Source organism: Pan troglodytes, chromosome 2 (genome assembly GCF_028858775.2).
Source record: "Pan troglodytes isolate AG18354 chromosome 2, NHGRI_mPanTro3-v2.0_pri, whole genome shotgun sequence".
In the NCBI taxonomy this organism is placed as follows: Eukaryota; Metazoa; Chordata; class Mammalia; order Primates; family Hominidae; genus Pan; species Pan troglodytes.
In genome coordinates, this window is record NC_086015.1 from 43,291,816 (window position 1) to 43,315,131 (window position 23,316).

The window sequence follows — 23,316 nt, forward strand, 5'->3', positions numbered from 1 at the left end:
AGATTGGAACTTCCTGCCCAGATGCAGGCAGGGAACAGCAAGAGGGGAGCCAAAGCAGTGGGTGGTGGAAGACGGAGAAGGGATCTCGCTACAGGAAAATGCATAGAATTGTAAAGGACCAGACACGTTGAGGGTCAAGTGAGCATCCAAAGGCTGTGTTGCCATTGACAAGTCGAAAGCAATATGCTGGGAGATTTCAGAAGCAGAAAAAAAGTCTCTCTTTCCTCTTCTCCCCTAAGAGGACAAAAGATCTTCTCCCTCTAAGAGGAGAAAAGATCAGACTTAGAAAATTGGAGGCCAATAGAAAATTGGAGGTGGCTCATGCCTGTAATTCCAGCACCTTGGGAGGCCAAAGTGGGAAGATCATTTGAGTCCAGGAGTTCGAGACCAGCCTGGGCAACATAGGGAGACCTCACTGGTACAGAAAAAAAAAAAAAAAAAAAATAGCTGGGCGTGGTGGTGCCGACCTGTAGTCCCAGCTATGGGAGGCTGAGATGGGAGGATCACTTGAGCCCAGGATTCAAGGGTGTAGTGAGCAGTGATCCTGCCACTGTACTCCAGCCTGGGTGAAAGAATGACTCCAAATCTTAAAAGAAAAGAAAAGAAAAATGGAAAGTTGGAGAGGAGTAAATGTAGACAAAGTAAGTGCTATTTACTACCTCCTTCTGTCCCAATGTTTACATTTAACATCATCTGTGGCAATTTTCAGGTTTGTTTCATAAATTCTGCTCAACAGTGATTAAAAGCACTTCCCCTTTGGAACCATAGCAAACAGGACCTGGCAAGGAACTCCAGGAGTACTTAGGATAAACTATTTTTTAGGCATCATTCAACTTTTGCTTTGCAATACTTAAAAATATCTGTCTGCAGACAGTATATGTCATTTTTTTTAATTTAAAAATTAAAAAATCTGCTCTCTCACCAAATATGGCATGTGTTTCCATTAAAGTGGAACTTACCAATGGAAGAATAATGGAAAATGAATAAATGAACGACAATCTTGAATTTTAAAACATGCCCATTTTAGCCCTTTGAAATACACAGGTAATTCAAATTAATTGCCAAAATGTCTTTATATTGTTTGCTGATATTCTGGAGAGTCTGCTTTAAAAAATAAGGAAAATAATAGTTGTCTCTCACAAACAGCTTTAAAACAGCCTTTTCGGTCCTCGCTGTACAGATAATATAACGTTAAATAACTAGGGCAATAAAGTATCAGAACTCATGAGTCTGTATCATTGGCCAGATATTGAAAAATAAGCTGCCAGATTAGCCAGCTGGCCAGGGTATAAGTGCACCTACAAGATAACCTTACGTGTGGCATTGTGTGACTACGGAAGTGACAGGTAGATTTCCTAAACTATTGCTTTCAGGATTTTACTTATTTCAAAGGGTCATTCCAAAAACAAAAGCCAAGGGGCTTATAGTACAGTGCAGAGGTGAGGAACAAGTTCAGAGGCAGCCTTGCACTTGCTGACACAAATGCAGCAGGTTCACTGACATGAAGAGACTAATAACAGGTGATCTTATGGATATTTGGGAGCTGCAGTGGATACTGTTTAATATAAGACTATAATTGGACCACAAATGAAGTTGGGGGGTGGGATTCTGGGTCCAGTGTGAGCCAAATTAGGTCCTGATAAACTCTCTCAGTTGGACAAACTTGAATCAAGAATTTTAGACACCTCAGCTACACTTTTTCATCCTTTAGAGGATTAAGTAATCCTTTACCTGAACTGAAACTTGTTTCAAAAGTACAAGATGCAAACATAGCAAAGGCTGTGAAAGAAACATCTGACCATCTACTTTCTTAGCATTCAGAATATCTGAAATAAGCAGATATTTGGCTGCCATTGTCAATGAAAACTTAAACAGTATGAAATTGTAGTTGTGGCTACAAGTGAATACAGGGAAGCCGGGCTGGAGAGTGTTGCACAGCCGTCAACCTGTGGTTATAGCAAGAAGCCCTTTCTTAGGTACTTTTGTCGATCTCTATTCTTTTATAACAACAACAAAATGGCTGTGCTAAGTAAAACAATCTGTATTTTATTCAGAGCCAGCTTCTAATCTCCTTGACTCTAAAACAAAATATCAATATTTATTTCTGCTTGATCTAGCTGCCAAAAGACTCTTGTCTATATAAATCACACTCACAGTTTTATCTATGTTTAAGGTAATGAAGACCTAATCTATACGTGGCTGTAGAAGGTATTTATTTTGCTGTTTACTGTCATGCAGATGTAGTTGGTAGAGCAGGTGGTAGGTCCTCAAGTGACCGTTTGGCCAGGAGGGAGTGTTTGGTGTCCAGCAAGCAGTGCTGAGTCATTTCACTCGGTCAATACACTTGGTGATGGAACCTGCAGTAACATTTCAATTTAGAAAGAGCCAAATGGAGATGCCATGCTCACTCCAAAGTTTCTGACACTCTGCTTGGTAAATGGACTTCAGACTGTTTTAGTGCCTTCAGCACATTTATTTTCGACAAATTTGGAATATCCTTGAAACTGAATTGGGCACAAGGAGGTATATATTTCAATAATTTGAATGGGTCAAATGGAAGGTTCACGTATTCTCCTTTCAAAAGTGTTTTAGATCAATGATCAAGATTTTGTAAATCTACAATGTCGAATTAATTTTACCCACATGCAAAAGAGGCTGAGAGGTATATTTCCTTGAAGCCAGTACATATTCTATAGCTTAAGTGTATGTCTGGGTCCCAGGAAGAAGCTGATGTTTGTTGAAATCACACATTCGGCAACATGGCTGTAATTCCTGGGTGGTGACATTTCACCAAAGGAAGCAACTTAGGATATGAATTAAGCAACAGTTGTCATATTCAAAAGCTCACGTATGTGTGTGTGTGAGAGAGATGATTTAATGTGTGTGTGTGTGTTTTTTTTTTTTAAATAAGTGAAATCCATCTGTGATTCATATGTGAAAATGTGTCTGTCATTCTCTGGGAACCTAGCTTGGGTTGAATTATTTTTAAACCTCAGTATGTTGAGGCAGAAGTCCTAAAAGGCTCATTGCAGACTAAAACAAAAGTGCCTCTTTATTCCCAAATGAACCATCACTTGCCCCATTAACTGTTTAATAGTTATTGGTAATTGCCACTATTATGTGTCACACTTTTGTACACAAGCAATGCATCTCCAACCTGACCCTTGCTCACTCACTTGCCAGGTATTTAGAAAGCACATGTTGCCTGCCTACCTTCTGCTCAGGGCTGTTTGTTAAGGATACAAAGATGAATAGGGCAGGGTCTCTACCCTTTCCCTTAATGGTCTCTCTTTGGCTTCCACTCTTCCAGGTAGCTCAGGAAACTTAAGGTAATCTACAGTCATCAGATACAGGAGTGAGCTGCCTTGCCTCTATCCCCTGAGCTCTGTCTCCCCCTCCTGGTATCTCTGGCTCTCACCAGCAACCCCCAGGTCCAGGAGCAGCAGGCGGAGCAGCCAATCAGCAGAGATGGCCCCACCTGGTGGGTAGCCCTTTGGCTTCAGAGCTCCCCTCTGGTTCATTGGTTTTACTCAAAACACTTGGCTTTGCTGACGGACATCTGTGGTAGCTGCATTTCCCCAGAGGAAGTGGTGTGTGCAGGCAAATCTGGCAAGCCTTTGGGTTACAGTTTTGTGATGAGCCAGCCGGCCCACAATTACCTGGAATCCCACTCTCCTTGTTCAAATCCTGACCCTGCTACTGTCAAGCTGTGTGGCTTAGGGTGAGATATTTCTCTAAGCCTGAATTTCCTTATTGTTAAAATCAGGGCAGGCCGGGCACAGTGGCTCATGCCTGTAATCCCAGCACTTTGGGAGGTCGAGGCGGGCGGATCACCTGAGGTCAGGAGTTCGAGACCAGCCTGACCAACACGTCTCTACTAAAAGTACAAAAATTAGCCGGGCACAGTGGCGTGCATCTGTAATCCCAGCTACTCAGGAGGCTGAGGCAGGAGAATCGCTTGAACCCGGGAGGTGGAGGTTGCACTGAGCTGAGATTGCACCACTGCACTCCAGCCTGGGCAATAAGAGTGAGACTCCGTCTAAAAAAAAAAAAATCAGGGTAAACTTATATGGGAAAGTCGGCATGAGGATTAATGGTGACATGTGTAAAGCACTTCATATGGTGCTCTGAGTAGGGTAATGAGGGTAATAGAAATCTGTGTTCCGGGGATACAAAGGAGCAATCTCTTCCTAAGAGTCTTGGTGGATGCATTCACCTGGGCAGGATGTGCCAGGAGAGGGACCAAGTTGTACAAAGGGTCAAGAGGGTAGAAGAGCCTCACTCATTAGTGGAGCCTCTCAGAGTAGCCTCCTTCTGGGCTCTCTGGGGCTTTGCTGAAGCGCAGCTGTCCCCTCAGAACTCATTGCACTGTCTCTGGTCCTGGTTCCCTCTTACTCCACTTGCTTGGCAAGAATTTCTGAGTGACAACTCCCTTTTCTACTTGAAACTGGTGGGCAATCTTGTCCCTCTCCTCTCCTGAATGGCCTTTTTACTATTCTTAGAAAAAAATTAAAATCCAAGTATATGGACTGAATTATGTTTCCCCCAACTCCCATTCATATTTTGAAGCCCTAACCCACAATATGACTATATTTGGGGATGAGGCCTCTAAGGAGGTCATTAAGGTTAAGTGAGGTTATAAGAGTGGGACCCTAATCCAACAGGACTGGTGTCCTTATCAGAAGAGAGAGACACCAGGGATGTATGTGCACAGAGAAAGTAGGCGGCATCTGCAAGCCAAGGAGTGAGGCCTCAGGAGAAATCAAGCCTGCTGACACCTTGATCTTAGACTTCCAGCTTCCAGAACTGTGAGAAATAAATTTCTATTGTTTAAGCCACCCAGTCTGTGGTATTTTGTTATGAAAGCCCAAGGAGACTGACCTCCAAAGTTAATGTCAATTAATCAGGGTGAAATTATTTCTCATAGTTTGTGGGCTGAAGACCATGAGGAACAACTAGAGTTTAAAAGTTAGGTTTGTTTAGCTTACTGCAGCAAGGGAAGACACATGTCAAAGGAACCAGGGAGCATGTCCTTAATGGGGAGCTGGGGCTTGTGCTGGACACGTCTAAGGGAGGATTCAGGAAGCAGGGGCAGTTCTGGATCAGGCACTGTCAAAAAACAGGGGCAGTTCAGTGACTGAGTGTCTTAGTGGATTTTATCTGGGGGGATTGAAGTGGGCTAGAGTCATCATTGCTAAAGAAGCAGCAATCCCTCATGCCGATCAGAGGTGGGGATGTTTAGTTTTGTGGTTGTGGAGTGGTCTTGTTTGAGCCTTTTCCAAACATGGTCACAGTGTGTGGGAACATCACAGTCGCAGCTGACAGGCAAGTTTTCACTTTCTTTTTTCATATTAGGGAATCCCACGTGGTACAATCTGCTAAATGTGAATGTAAAAGGAAAATAAAATCTCGGGACCTTCATTCACTCTGCCAAAGGGAGAGATTAAGCTGGAAGCTGAGTCACAGAATAAACTGCCTTCCTTTTGTTCCTAAGCATATAGCTACAGATAAAAGGTCAGATAGGGCCAGGCGCAGTGGTTCACACCTGTAATCCCAGCACTTTGGGAGGCCGAGGTGGGCAGATGACGAGGTCAGGAGTTTGAGACCAGCCTGGCCAACATAGTGAAACCTCGTCTCTAGTAAAAATACAAAAAATTTGCCAGGCATGGTGGTGGGCGCCTGTAATCCCAGCTACTCAGAAGGCTGAGGCAGGAGAATTGCTTGAACCTGGGAGGCGGAGGTTGCAGTGAGCTGAGATCGCACCATTGCACTCCAGCCTGGGGGGACACTGCGAGACTCTGACTCAAACAAATAAATAAACAACAACAACAAAATAACGGTCAGATAGAAGGCCAGGTGTCTCCACAGGTAGCTGCGCTATGCTTACTTTATCTTACGTAAACATTTGCTGAGCACCAGATGAATAAATAATTGACTTTTCTTTTCTTTTTTTTTTGAGACAGAATTTCACTCTTGTTGCCCAGGCTGGAGTGCAATGGCGCAATCTCAGCTCACTGGAACCTCCACCTCCCGGGTTCAAGCAATTCTCCTGCCTCAGCCTCCCAAGTAGCTGGGATTACAAGGGCCTGCCACTATGTCCAGCTAGTTTTTGTATTTTTAGTAGAGATGGGGTTTCACCGTGTTGGCCAGGCTGGTCTGGAACTCCTGACCTCAAGTGATCCACCAGCCTCCGTCTCCCAAAGTGCTGGGATTACAGGTGTAAGCCACTGCGCCCAGCCCATAATTGACTATTTTGGTATTCTGCCTTTTTTCACGTGCAACATGTAGATTCAGTCATGTGACCATACATGTGACCATATGCTCCCTCTTTCCCCTCCCGCCTACTTGTCCTCTTCAAATATTGAAGCACTCAAAATCCTCTTTGGAAAAAAGCACAGATCACAGGTTGTTCTTGGGATTTTGTGTTCCTTTTTTGGGAGGCACATCCTTAACCTTGGCAAACTAAATCTCTAAATTTATTGAGACCTGTCTCAGATACTTTTTGGTTTATAGGAACAATGAAAAGGACAGTTATGAAACACATGTGCAGCTCACTCCATGGTTTACAAAGCACTCCCACAGGCACCAAGAGTGATTATTTCCAACTCTTCCTTTCAGGTGAGGAAACTGAGGCCCAAGAAAGTTAGAAAAGTAACTTGAAGACACTCAGCTGATAGGTTGGTGGGAGGGCCACCACAGGTCACAAATTTACCTACATGCAGTGTTTGGCCTTGGAAAGCAGGGCTGTTTCTCTAAGAGTCACTGAACCTACAGCAGATGCCTTCGGGGTCTGCAGAGCTCCTTTCCAAAGGGCTTTCTCCTGGCTCTAGGATAGCAGTAGGGATGTGGAAGGAAGGGCTGAATGACAGGTTCAATGAAATGGTTCCAGTGAATGGAAAGCTTAGGGGCGCCCCCTTGTGGTAATCACACGAACTGCTGCTCCAGGTCTGGGCTGAGACGGGTGTGGGCAGCAAGGTCCCCTCTAAGGCAACAAGAGCAAGTGCCAGGGATTGAGCACCCGCCTTGGGTCAGGCCCTGTGCACGTGATGGTCAGGGACTCATTTGACCCTCAGCCCGGCAGCCTGAGAGCTGGGTGTTCTCAGCCTGTGTGAGAGATGAGAAAACAGAGATGAAGGCAGAGTTTACCCATGAGAAGAGTGGTGGAGCTAGGCTGGAAGACCCGGTCCAGTGGCAGAGCTGCTGTTGTCAGGTGGAAGCCCCTTCCCATTTCTAAGTTCCTTGTGACTTCCTAAAGTCAGACCCTCAACTAGACTGTAGCACCGAGGAGCTGCTTCTGACTTTGTAAAAGGCCTCCTGGTTTTACAAGGTGTTTTCATACTCCTCATCTCTCATAAGCCACACAGAATCCTGCAAAGCAGGGTTTTTTAGGGATGATTGTCTCCACTTGAAAACCAAGAAAACAGAGGCACAGAGATAATAACAGGTAAAACATAGTAATAGACACTGTTTATTAAATGTTTACCATGTGCCAGGACCTGTGCTAAGTAAGTGCCTTCTATTTATTATTTTGTTTAATCCTCCAGCAATGCTAGTAATTGTCCTCATTTTACGGATGAGGATAAGGAGGCTCAGAAAAGCTGAGTGTCTCTCCCAAATTACACAGTTCAGGAACTGGAGCTGCAGTCTGACTCTGGAACCTGAATTCTTACTTACCACACTGTACTTAACAAGTGTGACTCACTGTAGGCACCAGTCTGGTAAAGGATGGGCACAAACTGGCATCTGTCTGCTTTGACACCCTAGACAATCTTCTTTCTACCACATCACACAGGTTCAGATGTCCTCTTTCAATATCTGGAGGTAATGATATAGCTAGAAACAAAACAAAACAAAAGACCAGTTACAGTCAGTTCTTTGGGGTAAAAATGTTGGAAAGACTAATGAGGGCATACTCAGGGCCCCCAAGAGGGGGTATGCACTTGCTGTACTATGAGAGTGAACTAAGGTCTAGGTCAAGCTCTAGGCCAAGCCTATGACCTAACCTGGCTGTAATTCACGTAAAGCTGCTGTATGTGCTAGCTGCTTCCTGGAATATTGTTCTAAAGCACTTCTGGCAGGTGTCTGAAGCCTGTGCCAGTGAACCAGTCTTTCCTGGGAGTAGTGGTTGCAATATTATGATGTCCGCAGCTGTGCTGTCCAATACGATGGTCACTGGCCACATGTGGCTATTGAGCCCTTGAGATATGGCTAGTCTCAGTTGAAATGTGATATAAATGTAAAATATTTGCCAGATTCTTAAAGACTCAGTATTTAAAAAGAAATGTAAACTATCTCATTAATAATTTTTATGTTAATGACATGATGAAACTATATAATATGCCTTACATTAGATGCCTTACATTTAATAAAATATCTTATTAAAATTAACTTTACCTATTTCCCTTTGCTTTTTCAATCACACCAGAAAATTTTAAATTACCTACATGGGCCGGGTACGTGTAGCCACTATGAACTCATTTCAGTTCTCAAACGCCCTAAGCTTCCTCCAGCCTTGACCCCTTCCCCTCCATCCTCACTACTTAGGTAGCTCCTTAGGCAGCAAGTCTGTTCTATAGAGACCTCCTGTGACCCCCTAAGCTATATTAGGTCCCCCACTCTGTCAATTATCTCAGTCCATTATTTCTTCTTTGTGAAATTGATGACACTTCATCACCATCCTCTTATGTGTGGATGTGTTTAATGTTTGTCTCACCCACTAAACTGGAGCATTATGAGGGTAGGGATGGTGTTTGTGCAGCTGTGTCCTGGTGTACACACAGTCAATCTCACAAGGATTTGTCCATGACTGCTTGCTTGCACAATTAGGAGAGAAGTTGCCACTGGCCGTCGTTGTCGTCCAGTCTGAGCCGGGCACTCTGCATGCCTTATCCTCACTCCCCACGGCAACCTTCAGGGGTGCGCCACTGCCACATTTCTGCTGTGGAGCAGCCCAGCGGCTTGGGAAGGGAAGTCACTTGCCCACAGTCTCCTTGTGGGGGAGTGCCCAGGCAGGACTCGAAGCCAGGCCTGGCTGATTCCCGCTCTGTGTGCCTCCTTCCTTGCCAAGGGTGGTCCTGTTTTCAGGTCCCATCTCAGAGAGACTGCGCTCATCCTGGCCAGCCTTGGCTCTGCTCTGTTCTTTGGGAGATCCCAGGGTCAGAAGACCAGGAGGCCAGGTGATGGGTGTAGATGCTGAGTGCATGGGGGAGTGCATGAACCCCAAGCTTGGGGTTGGTTCCAGCCAGATGGGAGCATAGGAGCTGACAGCAGGTACGTGTGGCCTTGCTCCTCCCAGGTGCAACCCTAGGGGCCCCACACAGCGTGCTGAGGTGCTCGCCCTTACCTTCCAATTCCTCACGGGTATGAGTCCATGAGAACAGTATGGGGTGCATGGACAACTAGGCTGGCAGAAAACAACCTTGACAGGCCGGATGTGAGCAACAGCAGAAAAAGTCAAGCACTTCGATTGCAGAAGAGCAAGGGCCTGGCTTGAAAGGGCTTCTTTGAGAAGAGACTGAAAGGGATGTTCTGAGGACCTATTGACAAGACGAGCTAACCGCTTGACAAGGGGCCCCTGCCCTCCTCTCAGTGGGAGCCCTACACAGTCCCACTCCGAATTCACCCACATCTTAGAGCCCAATGAGCAGGCCCTGCAGTCCTGCTTTCCTAGTCCCCTGCCTGGCAGAGAAATGCTCGAGGAGACAGTAATGTTGATTCAAGTTGGCCAAAAACAGCAAAAGTTCTAAAAGCACAAGAATAACAAGGGATCTGCCGGATACTGAGTGAGGCAGAGATTCTCCTGGGGGAAGGGACACAGGAGTGGAGAGGTCAGAGGCCCTGGCTGGGGGAAGGATGAAGCCAGGAGGTCCACATGACAGGCTCCCCAGTGTCCTGGGAAATGTCTGTGGGCCCTACTCTTGTTCTGGGCAAGGGGTAAGGCAGCCAGACACAGGGGGCAACACCTGACCCTGTGCTGTCTGGAGTTATCACTGGAGGCCCAGAGGGAAAAACTGCATGAACCATCTCAAGGGTTCCTTGAATTCAGCTTTGCACGTGAAACTCATGTCCCACTGGTAGGCTTTGAAGATCCCACACTGTGAATGACCAGGCCACAAAGGCATACCCACTCAGGTGACACCTAGGCTGCAGGACCAGCCAGAAAGGCCTTCAGAAACCCCCTCCCATGGACAGCTGGCACACAGAGGCTTCATGAAACTCCATTACTCAGGGTCATTGATTCCTAACAATGGGCGATACTGGGGTTCAATGTATGACTTCATTTGGAGTTTCACTTTGAGTGAATAGTACGTTGTATATGTTTTCGCTTCACGGTGAATAAGAGCTGTGCACAGATTGACTGGGAGTAGAAATTGACAGCTATTTTCAAAACTGCTTTTTAGTCATTCTTTTAACCCTTCTCACAGCTGTATGTCAGAAGCAGGTTCTGGCTGGCTGGAGTGCTGAGCCCTAACATGCTGTGCCTCAGTTTGCTGCTGTGTACAATAAGAGGAAGTGACCATGTTCTCCCCTAGAACCTCTCCAGCTCTACACCGCTGGTGTGCATGCCCTCTGTTTGCCAGATCACCCAGTTCTAGGAGACAGGGCATTCTCTTGTAGATGTACTGCATGAAGTATTGAGCTAGGCTAAGGGTGGATGCAGAACTTTGAATTCCAGTGAGTCTGTCTGGAAGCCTCTGAGACATACCAATGCCATATCCTGGGAGGGATGGAAGACTATGGCCTGTGGAAAAGAAAGAGGGAGAGAGGGGAAAAAAAGGAGAAAAGAAGCAATTTCCAGATAATAGAGGTGCAAGAATGTCTAGAGGACCCCCTCCTGATATAGAACACCTAGGATGCTGGATAATTACTCAAAAATACCTTTTTAAATAAATGGTTGATCTGGAAAAAAGGTAAAGAAAATCCTCAGAGGCAGAATGCAAATCTGGTGGGTGAAGGAAAGGCTGGAGCTCACATTCGCCCTGGGCCCTCTGTGGCCCCTTAAGGCCGGGAGCCTGGCCTTCATGGGTCATGTGCCTGCAACATGGAAGACAAAGACAAGTTCTGGGCTAGGAAGGGTAAGATTCTATCTGAAGCCCAAACAAAACCAGTATCCCCAAAGGGGAGCTCCCTTTGTAAGTGAAGTAAGAGTCCCACCCCAGTCGCATTTCCACACAGAGGGGAAATTATATAACGATGCCTACATTGGCTTTGGCTCCAGTGAGTAGAAAAAAAGAAAAGTCCTCTCCAGAACTCTCAGCCACAAACCTGTGTTCATGCGTATTGGGGCTGAATTTCACACTTCCTGTGTGGCCAAAAAGCCAATCAAACACAGAGGTCCCACGTTGGAAGTACCCCAGAATACTGGGTGAAGTAAAGGCAAGTCCCCTCTGGAGGAATGTGCGTTACAACTGGGCCTCAAGGAATAGCACCATTTCCATCAGGGCTTGCTTAGTTCCTTCCCTAGGCAACAGAGGCTGAGGCAAAGCCTGCATGGTGATGCCATATCAGAATGTGAAATTCAACAGGAACAAAGTGCAGGAAGAAGTGAAGTGAGGCAGGGAAAGAGGGAAAGCAAACACAGAGTGGTGCATTCCTGAGCTGGCCATAGCTACAGCAGGAAATGTAGCTGGTTATGCAGGCTCTCTGCAAAAGGCCCATGGAATGGCCCACTGCAGTAATTCACATTTGTAATCCCAATGCTTTGGGAGGCTGAGGTGGGAGGATCAATTGACATCAAGAGTTTGAGACCCAGCCTGGACAACATAGTGAGACCCCATCTCTACAAAAAATTTAAAAAATTAGCCGAGTGTGGTGGCACACAGCTGTAGCCCCAGTTACTCAGGAGGCTGAGGTGGGAGGATCACTTGAGCCCAAGAGTTCGAGGCTGCAGTTAGCCATGATCATGCCACTGTACTCCAGCCTGGGTGACAGAGTGAGACCCTGTCTCTAAGAAGCTTAAAAAGCCCCTGGAACCACTGCTTCTTGGAACTGTTGGCTGTGGAAACAAAGGACAACAATTCATTCCTCACCCCTTTCTCTTCTCTTATGTCTCTTTGGTCAACGTTTTCTTCTTTGTTTTTTTTTTTCTTTTTTTTTCTTTTTTTTTTTGAGACAGTCTCACCCTTGTCCCCCAGGCTGGAGTGCAATGGTGCGATCTTGGCTCACTGCAACCTCCACCTCCCAGGTTCAAGTGATTCTCTTGCCTCAGCCTCCCAAGTAGCTGAGATTACAGGCACCTGCCACCATGCCCCGCTAATTTTTGTGTTTTTAGTAGAGATGAGGTTTCACCATGTTGGCCAGACTGGTCTTGAACTCCTGACCTCAGGTGATCCACCCGCCTCAGCCTCCCAAAGTGCTGGGATTACAGGTGTGAGCCACCGCTCCCGGCCAGGTCAACATTTTCTTTATGGAGCATTAACTTCCCTGAACTTTCAGGTTGTGTTACCTAGGCTCTCTAGTTAGCCACTGGGGAAATCAGAGCCTCCATGGGTCCAGGCAGATCAGGCCTAGAAACCAGAGCTGTTGTGTCTCCCAGTGCTGTGGGCATGATGGAGGCAGTGCCAAAGCCCAGCCATCATCCCTGGGGAAATGAGACAAGGAAGGTGGAGGCCTAGACTTGACAATCCTGGAGATGGCATGAGCCACCTGGGAATGCTGTGTCTGGAAACAAGCAGATAAGGTTCAGAAGGCGAGCAGGGTTGAGGAGTCCTGGGGAGGCACAATAGCTATGTCTAGTACGGATGTCAGTGAAAATAGATAACACACTTAGGAAAATTCAGGGATGGTTTATTTATAAAGGGCTACTTATACAGATATGGGCAAGTCGAGGAACCACAAGGACTAGTGCAGTAAGCTAAACCTCACAGTAGTAACTGCACTCCTACTGTGCCACTGGTGGTAGCAGAACAATCTGTTGCCACCTTTAGGCTTAAAAGGACAAAAGGACACTGCTGGGGGCTGCTGCCAGGACTCAAGTGTAAGCCACTGGCAGTGACCCTGCTGCCCCCAGCAGTGGAGCTGCTATGCATTTACAAGTACCTGGAGGACAGGCTACCCTGACTGCAGCTGCCACTTGGAGGTGAAATCTGCACTCCCCAGCCACCTGACTGGCTGCTGCCACTGAAAGCAACCCTGTCCATCCTAGTAGCAGGGCCACAGCTCAGCCACTGCTGCCCCAATCTGAGCATTTCACCAGGGATCCAGAATCACCCCATCCCTGCCTACCACAGCCAGTGCCTGCAAACACCATCAGGGGCCTGAGAACCCATCGGCCTGGCCCAGCTCCATATGCCTGCAGTGCCCAAGCATGCTCTCTGGGGGTCTGGGGATCACCCAGCACCATCCACCATCATTGGCACCTGAGCATGCCTCCTGGGAGGCAGAAGGCAGGACAACCCAACTTGCTATCATCACCACAGCTGATACCACCCCACGTGCCACCTGTTGGCCTGGGCACTTTCCTGAACAACCCATCTCAGCCACCACCAACACCAGTGCAAATTGTTTGGGAGCCTGAGGGTTGTCCTACCACTGCTACTGCAATGGCCTATAGTATGCCTGCTGCCAAGGAGCCTGAAGACCTGCCAACCTGCCCAGCCTGCCACTGCAGCTACTGGCTCCTAAGCAAGCCACCTGGAGTCCAAGAATCAGCCCACCTGGACCCACTAAAAACAGTGTTGGTATATGTCACCCTGGAGCCCAAGGATAGGCACACTCAGCCTGCTAATGCCCCCACCAGGGCCTCAGGACTGGCCCACCTGGTGTCCCCAACCCCAACAAAACTTCACCACAGCCTCCACTAATAACTGCACCCTAAGCCACTGAGGAAATCACAGACATCACAGATGATGTTTACAGCTGAAGAAATCATAGGTGACTACACTACTGCACACACTCAGAATCAAAGCTAAAGTGCCTTACCCAACCAACACAATAGGTACATTTTCAGGAAAAATTCCTCCCCTATGAAAGGAAATTCAAAAAATTAGGAAAAGTGACTTAAACATCACATGCACAGATAACAATGTAAGGACACAAGGAACATGAAAAAGCAAGGAAAAAAGACACCTCCAAAGGAACACAATACTTTGGCAACACAGTCCAATGAAAAAAGAAATTTATGAAATCACATAAAACAATTCAAAATGATAATATCAAAGAAGCTCAGTGAGATGCAAGAGAACACAGATAAACAATACAAAGAAATCAGGAAAACAACTCAGAATATGAATGAGAAATCTGACAAAAAGATAGATATCATAAAAAAGAACCAAATGTAAATTCTGAAACTAAAGAATTCATTGAATGAAATAAAAAATACATTCAAAAGCTTCAACAGTACACTAGATCAAGCAGAAGAAAGAATTTCACCTAGCTAGAGCAATTAGGCAGGAGAAAAAAATAAAGGGCATTTAGATTAGAAAAGAAGAAGTCAAATTATCCTTATTTGCAGATGATATGATGTTATATTTGGAGAAACCTAAAGACTCCACCAAAAAACTATTGGAACTGATAAACAAATTCAGTAAAGTTGCAGGATACAAAATCCACATAAAAAATCAGAGCATTTCTATATGTCAACAGTGAACAACTTGAGAAAGAAATTTTTAAAATCCCTTTACAACGTCACAGATAAAATTAAACACCTGGGAATTAACTCAGCCACAGAAGTGAAAAGTCTCTGCGATAAAAACTATAAAACACTGATGAAAGAAATTGAAGAGAGCACCAAAAAATGGAAAGATATTCCATGTTCATGAACTAGAAAAATCAATATTGTTAAAATGTCCATGCTACCCCAAACAATCTACAGATTCAATGCAGACTCTATCAAAATACCAATGACATTCCTCACAGAAATAGAAAAGAGAATCCTAACATTTATATGGAACCACAAAAGACCTAGAAATCCAAAGGTATCCTGAGCAAAAAGAACATAATTGAAGTCAGAATGTATTATCTGACTTCAAATTATACTACAGAACAATGAAAACCAAAACAGCATGATATTGGAATAAAAACAGATACACAGACCAATGGAACAGAATAGAGAACCCAGAAAGAAGTCCACACACCTACAGTGAACTTGTTTTTGACAAAGGTGCCAGGAACACACACTGGGGAAAAGACAGTCTCTTCAGTAAATGGTACTAGGAAAAATGGATAAACATATGCAGAGGAATAAAACTAGACCCCTGTCACCATATACAAAAATCAAATCAAAATGGATTAAAGACTAAGTCTAATACCTCAAACTATGAAACTACTATAAGAAAACATTGGAGAAACTCTACAGGACATTGGCCTGGACAAAAAATTTCTGGAGTAATACCACCCCACAAGCATAGGCAACCAAAGCAAAAATGGGCAAATGAACAAAAAAACACATCAAGTTAAAAAGCTTCTGCACAGCAAAGGAAAAAATCAACAAAGTGAAGACACAACCTACAAAATGGGAGAAAATATTTGCAAACTACCCATCTGACAAGGGGTTAATTAAAAAATGTGTAAGAAACTCAAACAACTCTATGGGAAAAAATCTAATAATCCAATTAAAAATGGGCAAAAGATTTGAATACACATTTCTCAAAATAAGACATATAAATGGTAAACAGATATATGAAAAAGCACTCAACATTATTGATTATCAGAGAAATGCAAATCAAAACTACAATGAGATATCATCTCACCCCAGTTGAAATAGCTTTTATCCAAAAGACAGGTAACAGTAACTGCTGAAGAGGATGTGGGGAAAAGGGTACTCTTGTACACTCTTGGTGGGAATGTAAATTAATATAACCACTATGGAGAACAGCTGGGAGAGTCCTCAAAAAGCTGAAAATAGAGCTACCAAATGATCCAATAATCCCACTTCTGGGTATATACCCAAAAGAAAGGAAATCAGCATATAGAAGAGATAGCTGCACTCCCATCTTGTGGCACTGTTCACAATAGCCAAGGTTTGGAAGCAACCTAAGTGTCCATCAACAGATGAATGGATAAGGAAAATGTGATACATATACACAATGGAGTACTATTCAGCCATAAAACAGAATGAGATCCTATCATTTGCAGAAACATGGATGGAACTGAAGGTCATTATGTTAAGTGAAATAAGCCAGGCACAGAAAGACGAACATCACCTGTTCTCACTTATTTGTGTCATCTAAAAATCAAAACAATTGAATTTATGGAGATAAAGAATGGGAGGATGGTTACCAGTGGGTGGGAAGTGTGTTGGGGGCTGGAGGAAGGTGGGGATGGTTAATGAGTACACACAAAAAAATAGAAAGAATGAATAATATATGGTATTTGATAGAGTGACTATAGTCAAAATTAATTGTACATTTTAAAATAACTAAAAGAGCATAACTGGATTGTTTGTGACACAAAGGATAAATGCTTGAGGAGATGGATACCCTATTTTCCATGATGTTATTATTATGCACTGCAAACCTCCATCAGAATATCTCATGTACCCCCATAAATAGATATGCCTACTATGTTCCCACAAAAATTAAAAAACAAAATTTTGGGCTGGGCACAATGGCTTATGCCTGTAATCCCAGCATTTTGGGAGGCCAAGGTGGGCAGATTGACTAAGCCCAGGAGTTCAAGATCAGCCTGGGAAGCATGGAGAAACCTTGTCTCTACAAAAAAATACAAAAACTAGCCAAGCATGGTGGTGCATGCCTGTAGTCCCAGCTACTTTGGAGGCTGAGGCAGGAGGCTTGCTTGAGCCCAGAGGCAGAGGTTGCAATGAGCTGAGATTGCGCCATTGCACTCCAGCCTGGGTGAAAGAGCAAGACCCTGTCAAAAAAAAAATTAAATTAAAAAAAGACTTTCAGAATTTAATGACAGGTTTTTTTGAAATAAACCAGTCAGATCAAAATAAAAAAGAATGAACAAAACCTACATGACATACGGGACACCATAAAGCAACCAAATATTTAAATGTTTGGTGTCTCAGAAGGCAAAGAGAAAATAAAAGGGGTAGAAAACTTATTTAATCGATTAATAGCTGAAAACTACTCAAACCTAGCAAGAGATTTAGACACCCAGATAGCATTTCCCATATAGAAACATTCAAACATCCAGATACAGTTTCCTAAATAGAAACAATTCAAAAAGGTCTTTTCCAGTGCACATTATAGTCAAACTGTCAAAAGTCAAAGACAAAGAGAGAATTCTGAAAACAGATGCAAGAGAAAAGTGACTAGTCACTTATTAGGGAACCCCCATCAGACTAACTGTGGATTTCTCAGCAGAAACCTTACAGGCGGGGAGAGAAAGGGATGATATATTTAAAGAGCTAAAAGAAAAAAAAATGAAACCAAAGGAATTATACTCAGCAAAGCTATCTTTCATAAGTGAAGGAGAAATAAACTCCCAGACAAGAAAAAGCTGAGGAAATTTATCACCACTAGATGGGTCCAATAAGAGAAATGCTTAACAGAATCCTATACCAGGAAAGAAAAGATGATAACTACCATGATGAAAACCCATGAAAATATAAAATACTGCTAAAGAAAACAAGCAAATAAGGAAGAGAAAATGCACATGTTACCACTACAGAAAACCAGCAAACTACAGTGATAAACAGAGAGAAAGACAGGAACAAAGGATGTACAAAACAACCAGAAATTGATTAATAAAATGACAGAAATAAGCCTTCACATATCAATAATAATAAACCTTGGATGTAAATGGATTAAGCTTTCCACTTAAAAGATATAGACTTGGCCAGGTGTGGTGGATCACAACTGTTATCTCAGCAATTTGGGATGTTAAGGTGGGAGCATCATTTCAGATCAAGAGTTCAAGACCAGCCTGAGAACATAGCAAGACCCTGCCTCTACAAATAAATATATACATTTATAAAAAAGATATAGACTGGCTGAATGGATAAAAAACATGATCAAACTATGTGCTGCCTGAAACAAACTAATCTCATCTGTAAAGACATGTATGGGCTGAAAGTAAAGGGAGGAAAAAAGATATTCCTTGTGAAGAGAAACCAAGAGCAAGCAAGAGTAGCTATACTTGTAACAGATAAAACAGACTTTAAGTCGGCCAGGCGCAGTGGCTCAGATCTGTAATCCCAGCACTTTGGGAGGCTGAGGCGGGCAGATCACGAGGTCAGGAGATTGAGACCATCCTGGCTAACATGGTGAAACCCCATCTCTAGTAAAAATACAAAAAATTAGCTGGGCGCGGTGGCAGGCGCCTGTAGTCCCAGCTACGGAGGAGGCTGAGGCAGGAGAATGGTATTAACCTGGGAGGTGGAGCTTGCAGTGAGCTGAGATGGTGCCACTGCACTCCAGCCTAGGTGACAGATCAAGACTCCGTCTGAAAAAAAAAAACAAAAAACCAACCCTTTAAGTAAAAAACACGAAAAAGGAACAAAAGGTTACTATATAATGATAAAGGGATTAATTCAGAAAGAGGATATAATAATTCTAAACATATATGCACCCAACTCTGGAGAACCCAGATATATAATGCAAATATTATTAGATCTGAAGGGGTATCTAAAGGGTACAGACCCCAATACAAAAATAGTTGGGGAAATTCAACATCCCACTCTCAGTGTTAGATAGAGTATCTACATAGAAAATTAACAAATAAACGTTGTATTTAAACTAAACTTTAGACTAAAGGGACCTAACAGATGTTTACAGAACATTTCACCCAACAGCTACAGAATATATATCTCCTTAACAGCACATGGAACATTCTCCAGGATCGGCCATATGTTAGTACACACACACACACACACACACACACACACACACAACTCAAAAAGTTTTAAAAACTTGTAATCACATCAAGTATCTTCTCAGACCACAACAGAATAAAACTAGAAATCAATAACAGGAGGAACTTTGGAAACTGCACAAATATATGGAAATTAAAGAACATGATCTTGAATTACCATTAGGTCAAGAAAGAAATTAAGGAGGAAATTAAAAAAAGTCAAGAAACAAATGAAAATCAAAACACAACATACCAAAAATTATGAGATACAGCAAATGCAGTGCTAGGAGGAAAGTTTACAGCAATAAACCCTTACATCAAAAAGTAGGAAGGAGGTGGCTGGCAAGATGGCCGAATAGGAACAGCTCTGGTCTGCAGTTCCTAGCGAGATCAATGCAGAAGGTGGATGATTTCTGCATTTCCAACTGAGGTACCTGGCTCATCTCATTGGGACTAGTTAGACAGTGGGTGTAGCACATGGAGGGCAAGCCGAAGCAGGGTGGGGCACTGCCTCACCCAGTAAGCGCAAGGGGTCAGGTAACTCTCTCCCCTAGCCAAGGGAAGCTGTGAGGGACTGTGCCCTCAGGAACAGTGCACTCTGGCCCAGATACTACACTTTTCCCACAGTCTTCTCAACCTGCAGACCAGGAGATTCCCTCAGAAGCCTATGCCACCAGGGCCCTGGGTTTCAAGCACAAAACTGGGCGGCCATTTGGGCAGACACTGAGCTAGCTGCAGGAGATATTTTTCATACTCCAGGGGTGCCTGGAATGCCAGCAAGACAGAACTGTTCTCTCCCCTGGAAAGGGGGCTGAAGCCAGGGAGCCAAGTGGTCTAGCTCAGTGGATCCCACCCCCATGGAGCCCAGCAAGCTAAGATCCACTGGCTTGAAATTCTCACTGCCAGCACAGCAGTCTGAAGTCAATCTGGGATGCTCCAGCTTCTTTGGGGGGTGGGGGTGTCTGCCATTACTGAGGCTTGCATAGGAGGTTTTCCCCTCACAGTGTAAACAAAGCCTCCAGGAAGTTTGGACTGGGTGGAACGCACTGCAGCTCTGCAAAGCAAGCCAGACTGCCTCTCTAGATTCCTCCTCTCTGGACAGGGCAACTCTGAAAGAAAGGCAGCAGTCCCAGTCAGGGGCTTATAGACAAAACTCCCATCTCTGTGGGACAGAGCATCTAGGGGAAGGGGTGGCTATGGGTGCAGCTTCAGCAGACTTAAACATTCCTGCCTGCCAGCTCTGAAGAGAGCAGCAGATCTCCCAGCACAGTGCATGAGCTCCGCCAAGGGACAAACTGGCTCCTCATGTGGGTCCCTGACCCCCATGCCTCCTGACTGGGAGACATCTCCCAGCTGGGGTCAACAGACACCTCATACAGGAGAGCTCTGGCTGGCATCTGGCAGGTGCCCCTCAGGGACAAATTTTCCAGAGGAGGGAACAGGCAGCAATCTTTACTGTTCTGCAGTCTCCACTGGTGATACCTAGGCAAACAGAGTCTGGAGCAAACCTCCAGCAAACTCCAGCAGACCTGCAGCAGAGGATTTGACTGTTAGAAAGAAAACTAACAAACAAAATAGAATAGCATCAACGTCAACAAAAAGGATGTCCACACAGAAACCCCATCTAAAGGTCACCAACATCAAAGACCAAAGGTAGATAAATCCACAAAGATGAGGAAAAACCAGCAAAAAAAAGGCTGAAAGTTCCAAAAACCAGAGTGCCTCTTCTCCTCCAAAGGATCACAACTCCTCACCAGCAAGGGAAAAAACTGAACAGAGAATGAGTTTGATGAAGTGACAGAAGCAGGCTTCAGAAAGTGGGTAATAACAAACTCCTCCGAGCTAAAGAAGCATGTTCTAACTCAATGAAAGGAAGCTAAGAACCTTGATAAAAGGTTAGAGGAATTGCTAACTAGAATAATCAGTTTAGGGAAGAACATAAATGACCTGATGGAGCTGAAAAATACAGCACAAGAACTTCATGAAGCATACACAAGTATCAATAGCCAAATCAATCAAGCGGAAGAAAGGATATCAGAGATTGAAGATCAACTTAATGAAATAAAGTGTAAAGACAAGATTAGAGAAAAAAGAATGAAAAGGAACAAACAAAGCCTCCAAGAAATATGGGACTATGTGAAAAGACCAAGCATACATTTGATTGGTGTACCTGAAAGTGACAGGGAGAATGGAACGAAGTTGGAAAACACACTTTGGGATATTATCCAGGACAACTTCCTCAACCTAGCAAGAAAGGCCAACATCCAAATTCAGGAAATACAGAGAATACCCAAAGATATTCCTCGAGAAAAGCAACTCCAAGACACACAATCATCAGATTCACCAGGGTTGAAATGAGGGAAAAAATGTTAAGGGAAGCCAGAGAGAAAGGTCGGGATACCCACAAAGGGAAGCCCATCAGACTAACAGCAAATCTCTCTGCAGAAACCCTATAAGCCAGAAGAGAGTGGGAGCCAATATTCAACATTCTTAAAGAAAAGAATTTTCAACCCAGAATTTTATATCCAGCCAAACTAAACTTCATAAGTGAAGGAGAAATAAAAACTTTTACAGACAAGCAAATTTTGAGAGATTTTGTCACCACCAGGCCTGCCTTACAAGAGGTCCTGAAGGAAGTACTAAATATGGAAAGGAAAAATCAGTACCAGCCACTGCGAAAACATACCAAATTGTAAAGACCATCGACACTATGAAGAAACTGCATCAACTAAAGGGCAAAATAACCAGCTAGCATCATAATGACAGGATCGAATTCACACATAACAATATTAATCATAAATGTAAATGATTTAATACCCCAATTAAAAGACACAGACTGGCAAATTGGATAGATAGTAAAGACCCATTGGTGTGCTGTATTCAGTAGACCCATCTCATGTGCAAAGACACACATAGGCTCAAAACAAAGGGAAGGAGGAAGATTTACCAAGCAAAAAAAAAAAAAAAAAAAAAAAGAAGAAGCAGGGGTTGCAATTCTAGTCTCTGATAAAACAGACTTTAAATGAACAAAGCTCAAAAAAGACAAAGAAGGGCATTTCATGATGGTAAAGGGATCAATGCAACAAGAAGAGCTAACTATTCTAAATATATATGCACCCAATACAGGAGCACCCAGATCAATAAAGCAAGTTGTTAGAGACCTACAAAGAGACTTCGACTCCCACACAATAATAGTGGGAGACTTTAACACCCCACTGTCAATATTAGATCAATGAGACAGAAAATTTACAAGGATATTCAGGACTTGAACTCAGCTCTGGACCAAGTAGATGTAATAAATATCTACAGAACTCTCCAACCCAAATCAACGGAATATACATTCTTCTCAGTACCACATTGCACTTATTCTAAAATTGACCACATAATTGGAAGTAAAACACTCCTCAGCAAATGCAAAAGAAAGGAAATCATGACAGTCTCTCAGACCACAGTGCAAGCAAACTAGAACTCAGGATTAAGATATTCACTCAAAACCACACAACTACATGGAAACTGAACAACCTGCTCCTGAGTGATTACTGGGTAAATAATGAAACTAAGGCAGAAATAAATAAGTTCTTTGAAACCAGTGAGAACAAAGACACAATTTACCAGAATCTCTGGGACATAGCTAAAGTAGTGTTTAGAGGAAAATTTAGAACACTAAATGCCCACAGGAGAAAGCAGGAAAGATCTAAAATAGACACCCTAACATCACAATTAAAAGAACTAGAGGAGCAAAGCAAACAAATTCAAAAGCTAGCAGAAGACAAGAAATAACTAAGATCAGAGCAGAACTGAAGGAGATAGAGACATGCAAAACCCTTCAAAAAAAATCAATGAATCCAGGAGCTGTTTTTTTTTTTTTGAAAAAATTAATGAAATAGATAGACCACTAGCCAGCCTAATAAAGAAGAAAAGAGAGAAGAATCAAATAGACACAATAAAAAATGATTAAGGGGAGATCTCCACTGATCCCACAGAAATACGTACTACAATCAGAGAATACTATAAACACCTCTACGCAAATAAACTAGAAAATCTAGAAGAAATGGATAAATTCGTAGACATATACACCCTCTCAATACTAACTCTGGAAGAAGTTGAATCCCTGAATAGATCAATAACAAGTTCTAAAATTGAGGCAGTAATTAATAGCCTACCAAGCAAAAAAAGTCCGGGACCAGATGGATTCACAGCCAAATTCTACCAGAGGTACAAAGAGGAACTGGTACCATTCCTTCTGAAACTATTCCAAACAATAGAAAAAGAGGAAATCCTCCCTAACTCGTTTTATGAGGCCAGCATCATCCTGATACCAAAACCTGGCACAGACAAAACAAAAAAAGAAAATTCCAGGCCAATATCCCTGATAAACATTGATGCAAAAATCCTCAATAAAATACTGGCAAACTGAATCCAGCAGCACATCAAAAAGTTTATCCACCACAATCAAGTTGGCTTCATCCCTGGGATGCAAGCTGTTTCAACACACACAAATCAATAAACGTAATCTATCACATAAACAGAACCAATGAAAAAAACCACCTGATTATCTCA

At 43.6% G+C, this 23,316-nt stretch overlaps 1 protein-coding gene across 1 annotated transcript in view; it reads right to left on the reverse strand.

The window, feature by feature from the left end:
* The window catches only part of CX3CR1 (C-X3-C motif chemokine receptor 1), a 131,256-nt gene that overhangs the window by 21,309 nt on the left and 86,631 nt on the right, over nucleotides 1-23,316 (reverse strand). Inside the window, exon 4 of the mRNA XM_063805104.1 lies at nucleotides 7,675-7,833. The gene's annotated coding sequence lies outside the window, so the exon portion shown is untranslated. The remainder of the gene's footprint in view (nucleotides 1-7,674; nucleotides 7,834-23,316) is intronic.